Source organism: Phalacrocorax carbo, chromosome 8, assembly GCF_963921805.1.
Source record: "Phalacrocorax carbo chromosome 8, bPhaCar2.1, whole genome shotgun sequence".
Classification (NCBI taxonomy): Eukaryota; Metazoa; Chordata; class Aves; order Suliformes; family Phalacrocoracidae; genus Phalacrocorax; species Phalacrocorax carbo.
Window position 1 is genome coordinate 30,220,690 of NC_087520.1, and position 22,658 is coordinate 30,243,347.

A 22,658-nucleotide genomic window follows, 5' to 3' on the forward strand; every position below is an offset into this window, starting at 1 on the left:
TGTGCTGCCTGAAATGGCATGTCTGTGACTGCTCTGATCTGTATAACCATGATTTGCCAGCTGACTTGAAAGCTATGGGGACATCAGAAGTGATTTTATTTAATACTGAGTGTACTTGAGGACTGAGATTCGTTTCCCATTTTGGGGTGGGTGCTTGGCCCTGGCCTGCAGGATGAGCAATGAGTAAAAGCGGGACCTCACACGGGATGCGGGTCCCAGGAAAGGGATGGATGCTGAAGCAGTCACTCCTGTCCTGCCATTTGAGCAGGCTGTTGCGCTGCAGTGACAATGGGTTTCCTTGATGTAGATACTACAGATCAAACATGTTTAAATTTCTACCACAAAAAGCATCCAATGCTTTTACTTGGGGTATCCACCATGGACAGTACTATTTTTTCCAGATAATTTCAGGCATCATGAAAACCTAACTCCTTCGGGTTGCTTTTGGTGCCACAGCCTGAGAAGGTACAGCTTGGTGTCAGTGATCTGTTTTCCACAGGGGCTGCTGCGATGTGCACTACTCCATGCAGCTCCAAAAGAACTGGGGCTGCTGTAATTAACATAGCTAAACCTTGCTTCTTGTGTCAGTTAATTCCTTATGTTTATACGGTGAGGAGTGCTAAAGGATAGACTAAAATATGCTATATTTTAAAAAGTATAAAAAAGGAGGAAAAAAAAAAAAGGGAAAAAAAAGGCAAGAAAAAAACCCAAAGAAGCTGGGATGAAACCAGCCTCTGTGCACTGAGAAATAGGCTATATCAGTGGGCCTGAGGTGTGAGGCAGCGGCTAGGAAAGGCTTGGGAGAGAGCAAGGTACACACCCCACGTGTAGAGGCCTCCCATCATCCATTTTTCTGAAAACAAATACAACAATGGCAAAAATCCTGCAGTTAAATTTGCAGGGTGACTCAGGGCAAGGAAACTCTGCTCACTGCAGTGGGACCCCTGACAGTCTTATGTCCCTATGCATTAACTAGTGTCTAAATGAGACTTGAGGGTGTAAGAAGCGGGGGGCAGGAAGGGCTGGTGCTCTCCAAAACAGGCCTATCTTAAAATACACATTTCACTATCCAGGCAAAAATTGAATGATTTGCATATTTTAACTAGAATAGCGTGAGTCCAATGAAGCTCCTGCTGCTGGACTTCCACTGGCTGCTGTGTTAAGGTTTCAGGCTGGATCTTTCAGGATTTTTCACCCTCCTTCTCATCTTTTCAGTCTCCCCAGTAACAGCCCTACATTCATTTTTCGTTGATGTTTTTAGACTTGTATTTAATCCACTAGGATCTTCAGGTCTCAAAACTGGACCTGAAAAAAAATTTTAATTGAACATTAGCTAATTGCTGTCAGAAGCAATGTTTACTATTTATGTTTGAGGAATGTGAAGACCAGGACTTTGTGAAGCTCAAGCAGGCAAGGCAGCATGGCCCCGATGTTGCAAGAAGGTTACCAAGAGAGGAGTGATCGCAGATTTCTCTTTGTGGGGATTAACCAAGGAGTCAGTTACACTTAAATATATGCATATGCTTAAGTTAATTTTATTTTCATACTAAATAAAGCATGGTGATCATTGACCATAGCACTTGTGCTCACATGAAAGCTCTCTGCAGTCTTGGGAAGGTGTACACCAAAACTGAGCTGGAATTTGCCTGCCCATGGACAGCATCCTCCATTGGAGCCAGCTGGGCTTGCTTAGAGGATGTGCCTCCCTGCCAGGGGGAACAGCTCCCACCACTGTGGATGTTTTCAAATTCACTTCTGCCCAAATGAGTTGCATTAGGGCAGATCAACAGTCTGGCTGGCTGAGGCTGCACACAAATCCATCTGCTTGTGAGCCAGTGCAGGAGCCCCAGGTGGGTGTCTGGTAGCCACGCAGAGGGGAAGGATGCTGGACATGGGTGTGTTCAGCAGATAATGCCCTAATTCAGTTTCCAAACAGCATTTTGCATTTAGGTTATGCTGACAGAGAGCACCCTGCAGCTGAGCAGAAAAAACTCCCAAATTTGCATGTACAGGGGTTTGTACCAGTTTCTCCGCAGCCCCATGCAAGCAGTGTAAGTGAAACCGGTCTGCAGCTTCCACAGACAGGCAAAGTCCAAATGACTTGCCAGGCCAGGCGTGTTGCCGGTGGCAGAGCTGCCGTAGCTGGGCCTAGGCATCCTGCCCCATGGGTGGCTGGTACCCACAGCCTGACTCCATGCAAACAGCCCTTTCGATGTGCCTCCCTGCTGATGGGGCCTCGGCTTCCTCGCTGCCAGGGCCAGACCATTCTTCTGGGAAGGAGGCGATGTTGCAGGCAGCAGAGCTGCTCTCCTGTCTGCTGCGAAGGAGGGCCTCCCATGCCCCAGATACATCAAACTGCATAATGTTATCTCCTAATGGGAGCACTGGGACTCTTCTTCAGGAACCTGCAATGTTGGGGTGTTTCATTGTCAGGAGAGTGGGACCCATGGGTACCAGTGGCGTGGGCTGCAGCAGCCATGGACAGGGTGCCTGCAGGAAGCAGAGACCCAACAGGAGTTTAAATCAGGTATCGCTGCTGAGGGAGCCCTGCAGCACCAAGCGCTGCGAGGTCTCCGCTGGTGTTAATCTCACTCACGTCTTCCTCCTGCAGTCCCTCCAGGGACATGTTTGTAATGGGGTTGGAGGGTGCCAGCAATCCATAAAAGAGTGACAGACAGGCTGTTATATTGTTATATTTTGCTACCTGTCATTTTAATGTAACTTTTAATGTATGAATTATGCCCCCATTGTGTGTAATTATATTCCTCCTCCCAACACTGCTTGAGGAACAATGAAAAGATGGAGCTGTTAATGTTAAAAACAGCACATCTCTCTCACAAAAAGTTAGAGGTCACACCTTAATTCCTAGTGCATGAGGATAGTTAATCAAAAGATGATTGGACTAGAATGAGTATGGGGACAGAAATATCCTGCACAATTTCTTGTGGAATTTAATTAGAAAGGAAGTATTAATAGCATCTGCATGTGCAACTCTATTTTGCCTTGCAATGTGAATAGCCTTACCTGGAGCCAGGCTGATGGAAAGCCCATTGAACTTCTCTTTCTTTTTTTCCATTTTTTTTCAAGTAAAGGAAATAATGAGCCAAAATCAATAATAATAATACTTAATAGCAATAAACCCAAGCAGGAATCAACTTCCTATCAGCTGTACTTAGAGATTCTCTTTTAGGTCAAGAGATGATGCTAATCAATGAGGCATTCTGCAAAAGTTCATGCTCTACTTGTCCCAGTAATGAACCTTCAACCTTTAGTTTTCTTAGTAGCACATGGTTCCTTGATGGGAAAGTCACTGTGGAGGCCTTAATGTTGGAAAACCAATTATTTATACTAACTGGGGGGTCAGTACTCTTTGACTTTGGTCCCTGGTTGCTTGGGCAGGTCCATTCCTGGGCCACCCCATCACTGCAGGATGAGTGCTGGCTGCGGATCAGAGTTTCCAGGCCACTTGCTTCCCAAAAGGACATACTGCGCTCATGGGGCAGGGACCTCATTGTGGCTTCAGATTCACGGAATATGCCTGCTGGATGGCACAACTGGAAAATGTTTAATTAGAAATATAGATAGCTTATTATAACAAAGAAGTGGATTTCCTTCCTTTCCCACTCAGTACAGACTGAGGTTTTTAATATTCCTTTTTATTAATTTTCTCACAAAAGATAAAAAAGTAAATATAGTCAATATCTTACAACTTGATTTCAGTTATGAGATCATAAATCAGACTGTTTCTTAATGAATTAAGAAATGAAGGCTTCATTAATTGAATTCAGCATGGCTTGCAAGATGCTGTGTTTGGATGAAAATTGCTACAAAAATGCAAAGTGTTTTCTTACTGGTTATTTTGTTTGCTTTCCTTTTGCGGTTCCTGTGCAGGTGGGCTGGAGGCTGGCTGGGAGCATTGGGTGGAGTGTGGCTTGGCCGTGCCTGGCACAGGAGCACAGGTTTGCAGCTCTGCTGGGATGTGATGGAAGATGTGGACCAAGGGGAGGTGAGAGAGCTTGGGGAGGAGGCCAACAGTAAATGGGGCAGGGTGTCCCTTGGGGTCACACTGTTCCCAGCTGTGCTGCAATGAATGCTATATTTCAAACAATCCCTCCTTCAAATGCCTATTTTTTAAAATTATTTTTTCTGTTCAGCAATCCTGATGCTGAAGGAGATCAGGTCCATAAGACAAATTACATTTCATCCTTAGACGCCAAGCATGCTCCAGCACTGGTGCTGGAGACCTGACCAAAGCAAACCCTGATTGTGCAATTGCCTTTAGTAGAGGTCAGTAACTTCCCCACAAGTTTTGAAACCGCAGCTTGCAGCAGAAAGCGTGCTCAGGTGTCCCCTAGGACACCTCTGCCCAATGCAACCACTTTAAATTGTCCTGCTTCCTTGGTTCATTGTTATATTTTCAAAAATACTCCTTTTCTTAGGACAATGAAGGAACTGTGCAGCCCATCAGTAATGTCAGAACCTTCCCATGGCAATGCTCGTCCCATGAACAGCACAGACCAGACAGTTGTGTGGAGGGGGGCCTTGGTACAGCAACCTCAGAGGGTCGGGGAGGTCCTGGTGTCCTGTCCCTCACACTGGCATAAACGAAGACCATTGCCAATGAAATCACTTGGCAAAGCCAGTTTCTTGCCCTGATGTGGGGCTGTCTGCCCGTTGAGGTTTTATGGCATTACAGATAGGAACGAAGCCAAACCTTTTGCTGAGTGGCACTGTAAAGTGATGATGCTTCACCAACAGCCACCTTCGTAGCACTGATGTCAGAAGTCAAGATTTCCCAGAGTAGCAGTAATGTGATAAGCCCTTCGCATTGGGGATGGCCAGGGCAGGGAGAGCTGCATGCCACTCTATTAGCAGATGGCCATTAGGAGGGGAGAGCACTTGGCTACCTTGGAGCTTGGATTTGTACTTGCCACAGAAAAAAAGCATGTTATGCAAGTGTTGCTTTGACCTTTAGATGAAGACAATTTTGCTAAGCATTCAGGCTGTTATTTTGTAGTGGTGCCTTGTTTTCTTGAAGATTATTCAATGTGGGCTTCCTGGTAAAACCAAGGTTTGTTTTATATGTGACATGTGCAGAATGATCTCTCGTGTCTGGCAAAGACTTTTAAAGTTTGCATGGCAGCAAGTGTCATCTGGGCATGAATGTTTGCACATGGTCCTTCTGGGATCATTTGAGTCCCTGAGCTGTGGGGTCTAGAGTTAGACCACTGACTCAGCTGAGTGATTTGTACGATTACATGAAGCCAGGTGACAGATTCTCAGCCTGTAGTGTATGTGAATAATAAATAATCCCATGATTTGCATTCCTCTAGCATGCCCATCTTTTCCAACCAATGGCCCCACATACCTTTCTGAGGTGGTGGAAGTCGGCACTTGGTTTATGTCCTACCAGATGGTGGTACAAAAACAGCCAGTGCAGAGATCTGAAATGCCACACTGTGGAGCAAACGGTGCCCACTGTGGGGGCTGCTGCACACACAGAGCCACAGCAGGCTTGTCCAGGTGGCCAGGCACTGGAGAAGGGGACTGCAGCTCAGCAGAGCGAGAAACTGCTGCTAGTGCTGCAGCAGAGAGTCATTTTGTGATGAGGAGTGTGTGTTCCCAAGGGCAGACATCAGCTCATGCTGGATGAGCTAGGATATTTTTGTTGTCCTTTGTGCTGCTGTTCATGCCAGCGCAGGGAAGGTGGAAACCTGGACGGTCCTGAGCAGGAAGGATCCTTTGCAAAACCTTTTCTTTCTGGAAAGGGGCCAGTGGCTGCAGCACAAGCAGAGAAAAGGATGCATATCACCTCCGTTCAGGGACACAGGCATGTTCGGGCACTGGGGCCACTGGTGGCTGTCAAGGATTTCCAGCAAGTCCTAGCTCTCAGGCTCATGCAGGCATTTGGGCTCCAATTACAGTGATATCTTGCTCTCAGTCCAATTAAAATTTCATAATCTCTCCACCAGCTGGGGTGGACGGAGTGTTACACCAGGTCAAGAAATACCTTCTAGCTACAGTACTTCTCCAGGAAGTTTTTGGCTCCATGAGGAATAGAACCTAAACAGATCCGATGGTGAAGGGCTGTAAAACCACAGAACTTGCAGCTTCCTTGCAGCCCTTTTTGCAAGCTATTTTATTCTATGTTTGGGGGCAGGAAAATTAGGCTTTGAAATATGAGTTGTAGATAAGGCTGTGAGGAAGCTTAGGATCACAGCCTTAGCTGAGGGTGAAAATAAGGCTGTAATACATAAAGTGTAAAAAAGGTAAAGTACAATGGCAGCCTCCAAAGACCTCTGAACAGCTGCAAGGAAGTCTGCCTTATTGTTGTGATTTTAACATGAATTATATGACACTAGGAAAGACCTGGATCTGATCAGAGAAATGGCTACATGGCTGTTTGCTGCAATACACCAAGGGCTCTGTTTTAATCAGAGGTAGCTGCCATTCGGCCACCTTTTTGTTAATGATGTTATTGATTATACAGAGCCGCTCGCAAGCCTCAAAGCACTTTACAGAATTAGGGGAAGCCTCTAGAGCAGAGTTGGTGTTTTTTTGTTTTTCCTCTGCAGAGCAGCTTCACCACAGACCAAATCTTGAGGTCAGTACTTAGCTCCGTCTTAGCCAGACCTTGCTTAGGCAAAACTCCAGCTGGCTTCGGTGCTCTGGGTGAGCAAAGGCAGCAAGCAGCTCAGCGCCGCATCTGGTGCAAGCGGCTAGTGAAGCCAGTGGCAGGAAATGCTTGGAATTTGCCCAATAATTAAATTTGTAAATAATAAATGAAATCATTAATTTGGGCCTTGTTGGTGCCTATCTTCAAGCTGGGTATTGCTGACCATTTGGGAACGGCTTGTTGTGGGCAGAGCCAGGCAGGGTACACTGCTGCAGTCTCATACAGCCCAGGAATCACTGGTGTACTTGAACGTGTTTTGATTTACCAGCCTCAGTGAACAGAGCTGCAACACCATCAGCTGCCCATGTTCCTCCCTTGAGCCTTGAATTAAGAATATGCTGTCCTGGGAGATACTTGCTTTGCTCTCTAGGCTGGCTCTGGAAGCGCAGCTAGTGAGGTGCAAGGGGATGGACAAGAATGACTTTTCATCAGGTAGGAAAACTTACACAGCAGAAGTCATCCCATCCTGCGAGCAGCTCCTGGCCAGGCATGACAGCAGCAGTGCTGCTACCATCTGTTGGCGAACAGGAGAAAAGGAGCAACAATAAACCCCTTAATAAATCACATGCCAGACAGGGAGGTATGCACAGCACGACATTGGCTGCCGTCCCTTAGTGAGCACAGGAAGGTGTGCCGTGCCACAAAGACCCCTCAGAAAAACTGGGTCAGAAGCTTACCCGGGGACAGTGCTGGCTGTGCTGGCACTGGTAAGCAGCTGGTGACACTCAGCTTGGGGTGGCAAGGAAGGCAGCAGCAGCAAGCTGGCGAGGAGCAGTGGCCTCCCACCACATTTTCCTCCAAAACCCCATCCCTGGTGGCTACCCCTTGGGTGGAGTGGGAGGGGCAGTGCAGACAGGGACAATGCTGGGGGGGAGAGCACAGCTTCTGGGCTGTAGCTTTGCCAGGGACACCCTTTGTGCTGCCGAAGCGCAGGCTCTGTGGACGCAGCAGATACTGGGGCCGACAACCCCCACAGGATGTCTTCTCCAGGGCACAGCAGCTGTGCGGGTCAGCCCCAGCATGGTGGGGATCTCCTGATGAGTTAATTCTGTATTTCTAGGCCCCTTTAGCAGAATGTCCTGGTGTAGGGGCGCCTGGCAGAGCTGCAAAGAGGAGCCTGAGCCACTGGAAACAATGGTTTTAAGAAGGCGATGGTATGTTTTAATGTCCAAGAGATGCTCAGAGACCTGAACCTGCCCTTGCAGGTGCTGCTAACCTCTGGGTTACAGCTTAAAGGTTTATTTATTGTTTTAGAGGACACTATCATTTAAAGGCGCTCTCTAAGACAGCAACCAGCCTTGACCACAGTCCAGCTCAATCCCCCAGCTCCCTGTGGAGCAGGGCTCCTGCAGCTTCCGCAGAGGTTTTCTGTAAATGCTGTAAAGCTCTTTTTGTATTTTTAATAACGAGGTGGACAATAACACTATTTACAGGGAAATCTTCCTTTTGCAGGAGTATCATGTATACCTCTTTCATATTTGTTGCTGCCTGTTCCTACAACCCTCTTGCAAATGGGTAATTCTTGTTCTGATGCTTTTTTTGAGCAGAGATATTTTGTTTTCCTGTTGGCTGATGCTGTCTGTTCAGTCTGTGGAGGATTAACCTATGCGCTGTTGCTAGGTGGCCGTAAGCAAAGAAATAACGCAGATCACAGGCTCCTGCATTCCTACAGTATGTAACTCCCTTGTTCAGCACGGTTTTTTCTTTTTCTGTCCTTCTCATGTTTTGTGTTTATGGCTGCAGAAGTATGTATTGGAGGATGCATATATAATTTGAACAAAAATAATGGACCAGAGCCCTCTAAAACATCAGGTTTATTTGGTCTTAAAATATTTAGTAACTAACTCTGCCAGCAATTTCCATGGCTTCGTTTCTGATGGTGTCCATGCCTCTTCCATAATTTTCAGATTTTTTTTTTCCTTCCTGATGTGAGATCTTGGGCTCCTGAGGGACACACAGCTCATCATCACAGCCCGCATGTGCTGGGAGAAGGGGGTGCCAGTGGGGCCGTGGCTCGCACCCCTCTGAGACCACCTGGATGTGTTGGGATCTCATCGGGGTCACAGCATGATGGGTCTGGGCATCCCATCATGTACAAAAAAAATGCCAAGAGCAGGGAAGAGTTCAAGGAAGAGCAGGGCTGACAGAATCAGCTGGGGAGGAAAGATTAGAAGAGTCTCATAGTTCTGGCATGCCTTACTGGTAGTTGCTGACTACCAGTGCCTGTCATATTTTGCAGCACTTTAGTGCTTTTGCTCAAAGGACCTTTGAAATCTCTTATGACCCAAATACAGCCTGAGTCATGGAGTGTTCCCCAGAGAGATGCATGGATTATCAGCTCCATTTGCTTAGTGGTGAAACTGAGTCAGAATGATTCAAGAGGGTTGTTTTCCTTGTGGCATATGCTCAAATGCAGTTTTTAGAGGTAACTGCACTTCACATGGACACAGAGGCCAAGTCCTGCAGCACTGCCGAATATTCACTGAAAACCCAGTCATGCTTCTGTCGACTCCAGAGCCTAACTTCTGTCTCTGCTCCAGCTCCCATCTCTGCCAGTATTGCTCTGGTCCTCTGTGCCCTGTCTGTATAGGCATATTTTCTACTAACTAAAAATAGAGGGTTTTGCAGCATGGTTTTGTAGTGAAACAGGACTCTGCAGCCTTCTTCCACGTGTGCATATCTGTACCAACTTCTGACAGCATTAGAGAGGCAGGGACTTCAAATGCACCCAGCTTCTTCAGATGGGGTATGGAGGAGAACACCCTGCAAGGGCAGACAGATGCCTTCTTGCTGTGTGTGCCTGGGGAGAGCACACAGAGGTGTGGTTCTTTCTGGGAGACTTTCGGTGTCTGCACCTCCAAGAGTGAGCTGTCAGAATGAGCCAGTTATATTTATCTGGGAAAGCCTTTTATCCCAGCCTTTGTTTTCCTGTTGTTGGACAACTAATTCCCTGTACTGACTGCTGATACCCTGGGATTTCACTTTCTTTTTTACTTTGACCCATCCTGCTGTCTGAACTGCTTGTAAGCAGCGTTTATCAGCCCTCTTTGGATGCTGATTAGAGCTGAGCAAATAAATTACTGTGAATATTTAATGAGTTGGGGTTTAAAGTTTTCACGTGTCTTTTCTTGAGAGTTCATTTTACAGACATTTTCTGAAATGTGGTTATCCTGAAACTGTTTGAAATCTCCTGAAATTGTACATTGGACTATTATTATTTCACACCAACGCCGTACAGGACAGTTAGCAACCGGCCATGTAAAGGCCGTAGTTGGGCAGCCAGGTCTGGCCGGGGCATGTGCAACCATGTTTTGAGCGTACACACTCAGGTGTGCAAGTATAGGCAGCAGTTGCCATGAATATCTTCCATGTCCAAAACATGCTTGCCATTACTGTTTTGCCCAGGAATGCTCATGTCATTTGGCCAGTAATTAGAAGGCAGGTACAGTACAGCCCCAGGCTGAGTTGGCAAAACCCACTCCAAATTACAGGCATCTTTGTTTTGCATTGCTATTGCTCGCCTACCTCTCTTTCTGATCCCCAGCTAAGGGAGAAGTGGCTGACAGGCCTTCCAAGTGCCTACCGTGGATACATTCCTTCTTCCCAGCCTGTTGTTTTTCAGGCTGGCTCACGTGTTGAATCTGGTAGTTTGCATTAATAAAATAGGTAGGTCTGAAATGCCCACAATTTTTTTTTCTCCTAGGACAACAGGGTGGAGTTTTTTGTGTATACAAAGAACTCTGATGTGAAAATACATATTTCTACAAAGCTCTTATGTTCTTCTTCCTGCGGCTCTTTAGTTCAGCCACCCCAGCGTGGCTCTAGCACTTGGTGCTGGATGGCCATCTGCACCATATGAGCCATGTGAGCCAGGATGGGCTGCAGCGGGGCATGCACCTGAGTGCCCGTACGGCTATACTGTGGGCCTGCTCACTGTTGGAGCTAACTGCAGAGGGGAAGGATGGGCCTGTCAGCAGGGCAACAGCCTGGGGTTTAGGAGCAGTCAACCTGTTCCCATCCAGCTAGGCTGCCTGCAGTCCTGTGGTCATTGGGCAGGAAACTACTAAAAATGCCCCCAAAAGGTGACCTCCCCAACCATGACTGGGACAGGAGCACCATGACAGGGTGGTGGTGCTGGATGGGGTGTGTGGCTCCCCTAAAACAGAGAGTAGGTGGACAAAACCCACAGGCAGACTCCATGACCATCCCAGGGCTGGTGCCAGGGACCCTCAGAGGGACAATCCATCTTTTTCCTCCTGCCAAGGTAGTGCCTGAGGCAGCAGCCAGTGGGTGCAGCTGACCCCACTGAAAGCCTGTGGGCAGCCTGGACCAGCTGGAAGAAGGTGGTCTGCAGGAAAACTCATTGTTTTGGTTTTAGCTTGGTCGCTGCCTCCAAGGGGCTGGTGCTCCTGCCCCCGTGTGCGTGCCCACCCAGGGAAGCAAGGTGAGTGGCCTGGGAGGAGTGCTGGCCCCACATGCCATGGCTTACCTTGCAGGGGGCAAATCTCTGTCTCCAAATTGCTGGAGGAGAAACAAACTGCTGTGTCAGGAACTATTTTAATTTAACTCCTGAGGAAAGTAGGACGGTTGTTGCTAGCATCTGAAATGACTCACAGCCCTGTGGTAGCCTTGAGACAAGATCTCTTTCAGGTGCAGTAGTCCGCTAATGCTGAAACAGAAATAGTAGTGATGGTTTTGTGAGCTTTATCCAACTAAGCAATCTTCTGCAGTTCCTAAACCAGCAGCCCTCTTATATAGGAGAGGACCATGTTCATGGCTAAAATTAGGAAAGAATTAAAAACCTAGTGCTATGTAAGTGTAGCTTCCAAAATATGAAGGCTGAGGTTTTGGAAAGGCCTGAATTCACTGGAAATTTGTTGCCACTGAAAGTCAACAGGAGCTTGGCAATTAGCTTCCCTAACTTATTGGGAAACCCCAGCCAAAGTGCCTGCTAGATATGCCAGGGCACTTCAGTAGCATGTCACAGACTAAAAGCAGAATCATTGATGTAATCAAAACTTCCTGAAGCTTCTGCTGGCCTGTGCAGTACTGGGAGTACTTAGCTGTTGGTTATTAATGATCACACGTCACTTGGAGAAAGTGAAGCCTTGTACAGATGTTATGTCTTATTACTATTGATTGGTTGTAAGAGTATGACTTGAGCAGGGTATGGTCAAGTAGATTAACTTTATTAATTATTTATCACATAGTTACTAGATATTTAATGTATCTGTACAGCTATTTTGTCTTCTCTGCAGTCTGATTAACATTTTCTTCATTCAGAGGAACAACACTCACATGCAATAAACCATATTTTCTGATAAAAAATCTAGTGACAGAGCAATGACTGTCCCCAGCAGCGGCTAGTTCATCTTGGGAGCTGGACCTGGTGCAAAATAGTAATGGCTGCACCAAGCAGAGAAGCTACCCCTGTGCCACAGCGCTTCCAAAGAAATCAGTGTGCATAGGGAGCAGTTCTGCAGCCCCCACAGTCTGTACCTGGGAGTGTTGCTGTTACAAATCCTTGGCCAAGAAAGTGGGATTGTGAAAGACTGGCAGCCCAAAAATGGGGGAGGGGGGGTGGGGGTGTAGGGTTAATCTGTGTCTCAGGCTAGGAGTGGTGGGATTCAGTGGGGAGAGTAGTAGGCAGCCTGACTCCCGCTGTGGGGCTGGCAGCAGCGAGCGTGCATGTGCGATGCTGGCTCTCTGGGGGCCACATTTGGCCGGCTCAGCCCGAGTGTATGGCCCCTGCAGCTGCCCTGCACACAAAGCAAAGGCGAAGCCCCTCGTGGGGCCAGGGCTGGTGGCGGGTGCCGGGCTGGCACTCACGGCCGCCAGCACCATCACATGCTCTTGGTTTTGGCTGCTTTCCTTGGGAATGCATTGGTAACATTAGTGTTTCCTAAACGCAGCAGGCATGTGTGCTGCTTGAACCCAAACCTCTTTTGTGCTTGGAAGCGGCTGTGGGTTGCTCTGAGGGGACTGAGCCCAGGCGCTGGCTGGCAGAAATCAAAGCGGTACACAAATCAGTGAGTTAAGATGGCATAAAACTAATTTCAGAGGGGCTGTCCATTCCCAGCCGACAGCAGGAGAGCCTGTGCTGCTGGCACTGCGCACCCCCAGCCTTGCCGCCCCTGCCTCCTCTGCTTGCCCCCTTCCTCTGTCCCCCCGCCCGTGCCCCCGCCTCGCCCCGCGGCTCCGCTTGCTTTCTCGCGGCTCCCACTGCTTCATGTTCCTCCTCCGGCTCCCGTTGCTATGCCCCGCCCGGCCGGCCGCAGGCAGGAATTCATGGCCCGTCCGGCAGCTCCCACCGTGGCCCCCACATCCCTGGCTGTGCTGGTGATGAGCCCCTCGAGCTGCTGCCCGGGGGCTGGGCACGACACCAGAACTACAGCCTCAGAAAAGCACCGGGCTCCTTTCCCACGGCATGTCTTCATGGGAATGCATTTTTTCCCCGCTTGAGAAGACATGCTAGGAGGTCACTCACGCTGTTCTATGAGTGGATATGGCTCATGAGCCGATGGCCACTTTGGGCTCGGTTTTCACCTGGGAGCTGCAGGCACAGGTGCTCAGCACTACAGCCCACCACTGCCTTGCTGCACCCACCACCCTGGGCAGCAGTGTGGTGGTGTTCCAGCTGCCTCTGTGCTGCTGTACCATGCTGTGCTGTGCCACACCGGGACACAGCAAAGACCCCCATGGCAGAGCTGACCCAAGAAAGCCCAGAACCACACAGTAATCCCCAGGAGACTGATGGCACAGGCTCACCCCAAGACAGCAGCAGTGGTTACCCAGAGAAGTGCATGGACTTCAGGTGTAGGAGTTTTTTGTAGCTCTCTTGGATGTTTCTGCCTGCCTCTGGGAAATGCCATGTGCTGGGGCCCTGAGTGTTCAGTGCCTGGTTGGGGGACACAACAATAACATTGGTCAGCGTAGCAAGATAACCAAATAAAATGAACAAACAGCAGGGCAATTTTTAAAGTGGCATTGTTATATGTATTTTAAGAACTTGCACTGCTGCCTTTAAAAATGTAGTTTAGGATTAAAAACAAACAAACAAACAAACAACTAGAAATAAATGTAAACAAACACAGCTTTCATAATATCCTCTGGCCTCTCCTATTTTACCCAGCTGACTGTAAGCCTTATTGCTGATAAGGCTTATTCCTTTCTGTCTAAGAAAGAAAGGAGTCCTAGTAAGAGAGAACAAACACTGCCAATCATTTAGGATTTAAACAGGACAGCAGCAGGGCTGATAATAGGGAAATACTCTGTGACCCTTCCAAAACCCTGTGGAGAGATGAAACTGAGAGAGCTGTAAAAACCTGGGCAGATTCTGTAGAAACTACTTGACAAATCTTTCTGAATTTGATAGAGAATGAGATATTTTCCCTGTTTTTTTGTCATCATCCCACATTATTCAATAGTGAGGAGATAATTTTCTATTAATTTCTATAGAAGTTTTTCACAAGAATAAAAACTACATGTTCTCACACTGCAACCTGCTCCCCACGACAAGCTCATTCACATTATCACACCTATTCAGAGGGGGGACCATAAATATCTCAATATGAAAGAACAAACTTACTTTAAAATGCCACTTTCAAAACTGCCTGGAGATCTGTCAGTGCAGCTTTGGGGTTTGTTAATCAATAGCACCTCACAGTACGCTGTGTCTTTTTGGATAATTACAGAGTGAAAGCAGACAGAAAAGAAGCAAGTGGAAACTATTAATTTTGTAGAATAGGACTTGATTTGTGTTTCAGTTTTATTTTCTTTGATGCAGTGGGAAGGAGCTGGAAGAGGAGGTGACAGCAGCAGCTTGGCTGCCTGTCCTCAAGTCTCTTGGTTTAACAAAAAGCTGCTGTTTGGAGTCTGCTTTCCTGGACCTGTGAGCAGCTCTGGGGTTGTAGAGGCAGAGGGGACACTGCTGCTCCCCTGAGACGGGGATGTTGGGCAGGGACCGAGCTGAGCTGGGACACATCATACTGCAATTGAGAGCACCAGTCTCATGCCACTGGGTGCTAAAGCTGTCGGTGATGATTTTCATCGTAGAGACAATCTCACGGGTGAGAAGGTTTTGTTGCAAAGGGTAAGGATCTCTACTTGGTGCATGCTTTTTTAAGAAGCAGCAGTAGTAGTAGATGACAGACTAATGCCATCAGGATTGGAAATGTGGTCAAGGATTACTATTTTTGTTTGGTTTATGAGGAAACAGGTGGGTAAAGGTCTCTTCTCCCTGTTATTTTACTGGGAATATACCAGTGGAGTGGAAGCCTTGGGAAATATAGGAATTTTTAGACAAGCTGTGCTTGCCCATGTAAAATGCTTGTAAGAGCCTAGACCCTGGGGACGGGTTGCTCATTGGCTGCTGTTAGGAGGCCGGTCCAGATTGCCGCTGACTGCTTCATGTTTGGAAGTCTTTGATATGGTTTCCATGGTGTGGGTGCTGCCAGGTCCAGTTCCCGGGGTGAATTTGCCCCGAGGCCTCCCAGCACTTCCTAACACCCTGCTGGGACCAGGTTTAACAGCTTTGGAAGTCCGCGTTGCACTTGGAGAGATGTTCTCGGTCTAGTGTGAATGGGACTTCTTGACTACAACGTGTAAGGAAAGGTGGTGTACCCACTGTTATTAACGTTGCTAGCCCTTTTCTCTGGATAAAGAGAAATCTTCTGTCTCCAGAGTTTAATTCTGAACATCTCATAAACATTACACAGATACATGCCACAGATATTTATAATCATAAAAAGAAACAAGGATGCCTGATAATATGGGGCACATAAATCACTCCTAATGTTGGAGGAGGGTCCATAATACCTTAAATAAGTACTCTGAGTCCAAGTGCTAATTATCTGGTAATGGGGTATTTTTTCTCCTTCAGTTATGTAAAAGTACACAGCATTCAGCTTAAAGAGTGCGCTTAAAAGGCTTTGTACTGGTGGAGGATGAACAGCCCTGGAGGCTGCTGGCATGGTTTGCCCTGAAGCCCCTTGCTGAGTTCCTGGTGCTGCCCTCACGGCTGTGCCTCTCCTCTCCTCCAACCTCTCCACCCTTCGTGCTCTGCCCTTGCCATTTTAGCTAACTTTCTGTCTCCGTATCTCAACATTATTCTAGTCAGCAATGTAGGCAGAGTTGTAAATAAAATTATGTATCGTGTTTTCCACCACAGCTGCTGGTCAGACAGCAGTGAAGATGCCTGTTGAGTACAAGGACAGCTTCCACGCAAGTAACAAAGCCCCAGAAAGTGAATGAGCTCTTTGATTGCAATCCTGGTAAGAAGGAGTCTCAGTGGGCACAGTGAACTGCTCTCATGGGGAAAAAGATGCTGTGACCCGTCCTCATTGCAGAAAAGCCTTGTCGGAGCTCAGCGGGTCTGAGTTGATGTCGAGAGCGGGTGAGGGCCAGGGACTTGTGTCGAAGCCAGCAGCTGGAGCGAGACCCTAACCTATGTCCACCGGGCAGCTCAACCCCAGAGCCATCGAGCACCTTGTGTACACCAGGGCTTCACCCGCTTTTAACTAATTCAAATTGAGAATGTGTTTTTTATTCCTTATGTCCTTTAAGAAGTGGTACAGACCCATGTCCAGCCGGGACAAAAGGAACCCAGAATAAGTCAATCATAGAGAGATACTTTCTCTGAACTGTGTTAAAAATATGGAAACGTGATACTTTCTTATACTAAACATTTTAAGTTATTAAGTAACATTATAATGCTGTAAGTTATCTTTATGGGAATATTCAAAAGGCGGATGCAGAGCCTGAAAAATTCTTGCTAAAAGCAGTTTTGTCATGAAGTGCAGATCCTCTGCCTGACTCCCACACCGTTTCCTGCAGCATCTAGTTGGAACAGAGGCCAAAATGAGTACTTTGCTCAGTGAACTATGGAAAGGGAAAAATACCTGCTTGTATTTGTAAGGTATTTCATGGTCTGTATCTTAAGCACTGTTATCAGTAATGATTGTTTTCCTGTAACTGTGCAGGGGTGTGTGTGTGATTCTTCTACAGATGGGTATTTTGTGATATTTGAGCTAAATTCAGCTCCAGTGTATGATAGTATTTTTCAAAAAGTGTCACTAACTACACCATTTACTCTGCCTTGATTTCAGACTATTGTATGTCTTTTTTAACACAAGGAAAATGATTGATTGAAGCAAGCGCTGTATACAAGTGAAAAGGAATTTAAAATCACCATGCTTATTAGAGATGTATGAATGCTAATGCTAGTGCACATGGCATGCATGCCATGCAGTTGGAACAGGTTTATAATCCTGCGCATAGTAAAAGTGTTTCACAGTGAAACTTTCCCTTTGTTTTTCAGTGCTCTTGGATAACATCTCAATTCCTTTTCACTGTAACTTCCCGAAGTGTAAACTCAGGTGCTCTGGCTGGATCCTGCCCACAGACACTCCAACGGCTCTTCATGTGAAGCCTTTCTTTTCTGTGCACATCCGCCCTCCAGAGTGCCTCTGGTTTCTGCTGCTCTGTAGCCCGAATTTCAGGCTATGTCAGTCCTCTCTTATGACTGAAATGTGGGATGCCAGTTATTTATTTATGTAAAGTGTCCGAGGCATTAACTCAACACTATAGAAACTGAGCTGGTATTGTAGTCGGGGCTTTTATTCAGGTTGTCTGATGCACTGTGGATGCCGCCTGCCTTTGTGTGCTCCAGTCCTGTGTTTATCCCGACGATGCCTTTGTGTTCCCTTTTTGACATATTTTACTGTAGATAAAGAGCGACACTGTCTTGCAGCTGTATCCACTGTGACATTTGACTCTCTGCTGAATGAGTGCTTTGTGCTGTGTGCTTTGGAAACATTCTCTCTTTTTAAGAAATAATCCAGTCCTTTAATAGTTTCCTGTATGTGCCTGTATTCCTTTGCAGATCCAGAGAGCTCAGGTGTTCACCCAACTCTGTCAAACCTCAGCCAGACTGGTTCCTGCCGCATGGAGGGCTGGCGAGAGTAGAGTTGCTGTGGGCACCAGGTCTCAGTGGCATGGGTTTATTCCCATTTTGTGTGGTCTTTTTAGCTGCCTGTAAACCCTCTGATGAAATGTGCTGTACAGCTTTTCCCAGGGGATTAGCATTTTGCCATGTTTCTTTTAGATATTATGTGGCGTCTCTTAATTAGGTCTATGAGTATGATATATTCTTTAAGGTTGATTCTGTTACTGGCTGCTCCACAGTTACGGTGATCTTCCCTGTCCTGCGTGGTCATTTGGTATCCACCAGATCAGTCCTTGTATGTGTTGAAGGTATTCCTCTTTTTGACTTCAGAAAGTTTAAAACCTTACTGAGGCTGGATTTCTCAAAGCAGGCTTGGTCCATTGGGTGCCTAACTCCCTCAGTCCTCGTTGAACATCCTAGCTGTCATGAAGTTTTTATTTTTGCCTTACATGACTGTGCTATTTTAATGTAACTTGTAATTTCAAACTGATTCTGAAACACTTTCAAAATAACTATGTCTCTCTATAGAAATGTATAGGGGTTTGCTCTCAGTGTTGCATGCCGATAAATCTATACATTATAGAGAGGCTCTAATGCTGCATGCATTTCCCATAGTAAGGCCTAACCATTGGTTTCCTATAATGCTGCCAGGGTGCAGCTACCTGAGATAACATTGTCTGTGCCAGCTCTCCGCTTTAAACATAATCGTTTGGGGAAAACTCAAGCCAAAGTGCTAATATTTTGGATGCTGTCTGTCCGGTGTGGATCGAAGAATATCCTGGGATAGTGGGATGGTGTAACCACTTTCCAAAGAGAAAAGAGCTCATTGTTAGTATTGCTGTGGGTAGTATCTTCCTGAAAATATCATCAAACTTTAAAAATTGCATTCACTGTGCATGCAGGTGAGAGAAGAGAGCAGCGCAAAACGAAATCATAATCTCAAGTTAGGTGGCATGAAAAGCGAGCACATGTATCAATTTTCCCCTCCATGAAAAAGCATTTTCATACAAGCACTGGTGTCTTTGAGGAGGAGCGTGGCATCAAGCAGAGGGGCAAGGCCCACCATGTTCCCCCCCCATTGGGACTTGGTGCCTCTGTGTCAGCCTCAAAGGCCTTGGATAGGAAATTTGATGGAGGAGGTGGCAGATGCTGTGAAGCTGTCTGTTGCCTCCACCGGCAAATCCCATCTTCAGACAAGCCATGCTGAGCTCAGGGGTCTCCACTGCATCTCAGTGCTGTTTTCCTCTCACCAGCAGCTGCATTGTGTATAGTATAGGAGCTGTGTCACGTATGATATAGGACAGTGACATCCCCAAAAGGGGTTCCAAGCAGAGAATTCGGCATCCAAATTGTCCCAGCAACCTGATGAGGCACAGACATAATCTGGAGCTGCAGGAGGGCTCTTGGTTCTCTCCCGGAGAGAACAGCTCTGCACTTTGGCGCTCTCAGCTTTGCACTTCTATTAAAATTCCCCAGAATACAAAAGAAAGGCATCTGTGAGGAAACAAGATTGATAATAGCTTCAAAATGTATTTTTGTTGCATTCTTAAATTACCATAATGAAATTATTAAATGTATTTTTATTAAATTAGCATACAGGCTGGTGTCATTTGCCTTAAATATTTCAATAAAGCCTGTGAAGTCTTCCCTTGTTATTAGCGCTCTTGGAATGTATGTATTTAAATGACAATGTGAGTTTCAGTTCTGTTGTTGGCAAGAGAGCCTGGATGGGTGAACTCTGCATTTCTCTGGGGGGCTTGGCAGGGTTACAGGGCTTTCTTTGCTCAAGAGTGGCTGTGGGACCAGAGGCAAGGGGAACCACATAAACTCCCTGTACATATATCTGCAGGAGATACACAAACGATGTGTTGTGACAATAGAGCAGCAAAGCATTTAGGCACATGTTGAAAAACTCTGTGGAACAGAGATGTACTTATAGAGCAGGGCCTGGAGGAAATCAGTGTATTGCTGGGTTTGAAGATAAGAGAGAGGGATGAATTAATAATTATATATGTGTGCTCTACATTTAAGGAGAGATTTATGTATGTGTTTCATTTTTTTTATGTCAAACCTGCAGTCCCGCTTTCTGTATCTCCAGCTATAAACCGGGTATTTTTCAACAGATGCCAGCATGGAAAGCAATGTTTTCAAGGGTGCTCCTGCTTTGACAACAGCTGTGAGAGTGAACTTCAACCATTTTCATGGGAGGGGTTTGGGATGCTCAGACCAGGGCTTCGCACCTTGCCAGCAGCTGCTCTAAACCAGGTAGGGGCTTGCAAATAAACCTTCTCATTGGTCCTCTAGCAAGAGAAAAGGCAAAAAAGAAATAATTTAAAATTAAAATTTATAGAATTCTTAGTGAATTGAAAAAAGGGTGTGAAAGGTGTAGAAATGGTTCATTTAAATTGTGGCATTTAAAATAATTTTTTTAAAGAAGAATAGAAAATGTGGGGGCAGAGGGCTAGATGGCAAAGGGGCTTAGGGTGGCAACAAGGCTTGGGAATTAATTGCCAAGTGGAATGTGTAAAAACTGAGGTTGAAATCCCCTCTTTGCCTGATTGCATGGGGATTTGAATTTGGGTCTCTGAAATCCTCTGAGAGTGCCCGACCACAGGCACATTCTGGGATGAGAATCTGTCCTGCTGAAGCTGTTCTGCTTTGTAAGAATAATTAAATATTCATTGGGCCAGTGAGAGAACAGAAACAATTTGATAGCCTGGGGATTAAGCCTCTCCAATAGCGAGGGTACAGAAGTAATTCAGTTCCTGATCTGACTCTGATGCTGAACGGATATGAAGCTAGGGTCATGCTGACCAAATTTACCAACGATCCTGGTTGGATCAATATCACAACAATTTTTTTCCTTGTCAGCCCTGCTTAGGTCTTTATAGAAACTGGTATCACATTGGTTTTTGTAACAGTAAATCTCCGTTGACTAGAGCTATCCCCATTTTTTACTGGGATCAGAATTGGGGCCACAGGCTCTTTAACAATCCGTCTTTGTCCCAGGTTAGCCTTTCTGAACCCCCAGTTTGATATTTAACACGGTCATGTAGTGAAACTTTGTCTTGATTATAGCGGTGTTACATGAAACATTTTTTACTGTATGTCCAGTCTATGGTGGTAATCTGGAGCCATTCAGTAGGACGAAACTGTAAACCTTTATTATGACATTAATAAACCCAGTACTTTGTCAAACCCTAAGAAACCACAAAATCACCACTAAACTTTCATTCAGATGCAATGCTGCGTTAAGAAAAATTTTCAGAGTTCTGTGCTGAATTCACTTGATCAAACGACAAACTCATTCCTGAGTTGTTTGGGTTTCTTTTGGTGTGGGGAATAAAAAAGAGGATGATGTTTTCCAGGTGAAGATCATTAGTAGGGAAGCAGTGCCTTCACACAAGCCCCCTGCATCCCTCTGATCCGAGCCTAAGCACCCTTCCTGCTGCCCGGGGGCCTGGCCTGGGTGGCCAGATGGGGATACTTCTGCCAGGGCTATTTTCACAGTATCTGCAAATAAACCCCTCCCCAATTCCTTCCGTGAGACACACCTTCTCTTTTGACACCTGGATGTACGATTGCCTGGACTCTCATGATGGCACGGGCACATCACGTGCTGGGGAGAGGACACGTGGAGATGCAGCCCCTTGCACACTGGTCAGGGTGCGGTATGCACAGCATCGGCAGTGCCCTGGTCCTGCAAGGCAGTAAAGACTGCTCAAAACAAACAAGCCCAGTCTAAGTGGGAGAGGAAACTCATCGAGCATTTATTTTGAGCGATTTTATTCATAACTTGGCACAGAGTGCTCCGTGGGATAACAAGTTTAAAGCACTTAGGATTTTTCTAGAAGAAACCTTCCCAGCAGATGGGTGCAGCGACTCTGGCTCCTGCTAAATTTAACCCGTTGGGAAAGGCAGAGTAAATAAATCTTCCCTTCCAGCCCTCCAGTAGCAGCCGAGCAGCAGAAGGAAGGTGGGATAACCTCCCCCAGCTTTCCCCGCGGCCGCTGAGCCGTTCGCGTTCGGGGGAGGTTTCACCGCCCACCCCCGACGCGGATCAAAAGCAGCTGCGGGACCGGCCGTGGAGGCTCCGCCGGGGCGGGGGCCGGGTGGCCGTTCCGCGCCGTTCCGCGCGGCGGCGGCGAGTTCGGAGTTCGGTCCGCGGCGGCGAGTCCGCGTTTTGCGGGAGGCCGCTGTATTTCCCGGGCCGTCCATGGCTCGGTGCTGTTGGCTCTCTCTCCGTCTGATCGGCGCAGGCTGCGCGGGGCTCCCTACGGGATCAGAGCGCTCCCCCGCCGGGACTCCACTCCTCACATCCTCCTGCTGGGACTCAGCTACATTTCCAGCCAAGCCTGGCTTTATTATGTGTGTCTGCACTGCAGCCCCAGCAGCAAGATCAGGAGGAGGAAAAGGAGCCAGGACAAAGAAAAGAGAGGGAGGCTGGCGAGAGCTAAAGAAAATAAAAACCCAGGGCAGCAGCGGCAGCAATGAAGGCAGGAGCGGTGCCAGCTTCCAGCGAATAACCCATGGAGGCAGCTAGCGGCCCCGGCATCGATGCAAAGAAGCACTTACCTTGTTCCGCGAAGTGCGTGCGTGCAGGGGAAGGCGGCGGCGAGCGCGGCCGGCCGCGGGGAGCCCACCCGCCCGCCCGCCCAGCTCCGCGCCGCGCGCGGCCGGCCGCACCGCGCCGGGGGGACGGGGCGGCCGCCCCTCGGCCCCCGCCGCCCGCATAAAAAAGGACTCGTCGCCCTCCCCGGCCAGCGGCGGGGACGAGGAAGGGAGAGGCACCCGGGGGCGAGCGGACAGAGCGGGAGGGAGGGGGCCGAGCGCGGCTGGCGGAGGGTTTAGGAGAATCGCAACAAGGTCGGACCCCCGGATCGCCGGGGCCGGGGCTCGGCGTGGGTTTAGACACTTAATTCTCTCCGCGCGCCCTCCCCCACCCCAAACCCAGGGACCCCGCGCAGGGCTCTGTTCTTTTTTTTTTAATTATTATTCCGAAAGTGCGAGCCGGACTGGGAGCCGCAGGGCGCCTGC

General features: G+C 47.6%; 1 long non-coding RNA gene across 1 annotated transcript; it reads right to left on the minus strand.

Moving 5' to 3' along the window:
- Positions 1-16,395: 16,395 nt before the first annotated feature.
- LOC135314777 (uncharacterized) lies at positions 16,396-22,655 on the minus strand. The gene is made up of 4 exons (XR_010374264.1): positions 22,197-22,655; positions 21,176-21,321; positions 19,693-19,921; positions 16,396-19,115 (listed from the first exon to the last, which is right to left on the minus strand). It is a non-coding gene; the product is annotated as an uncharacterized LOC135314777 (long non-coding RNA).
- Between the last annotated feature and the right edge of the window lie 3 nt (positions 22,656-22,658).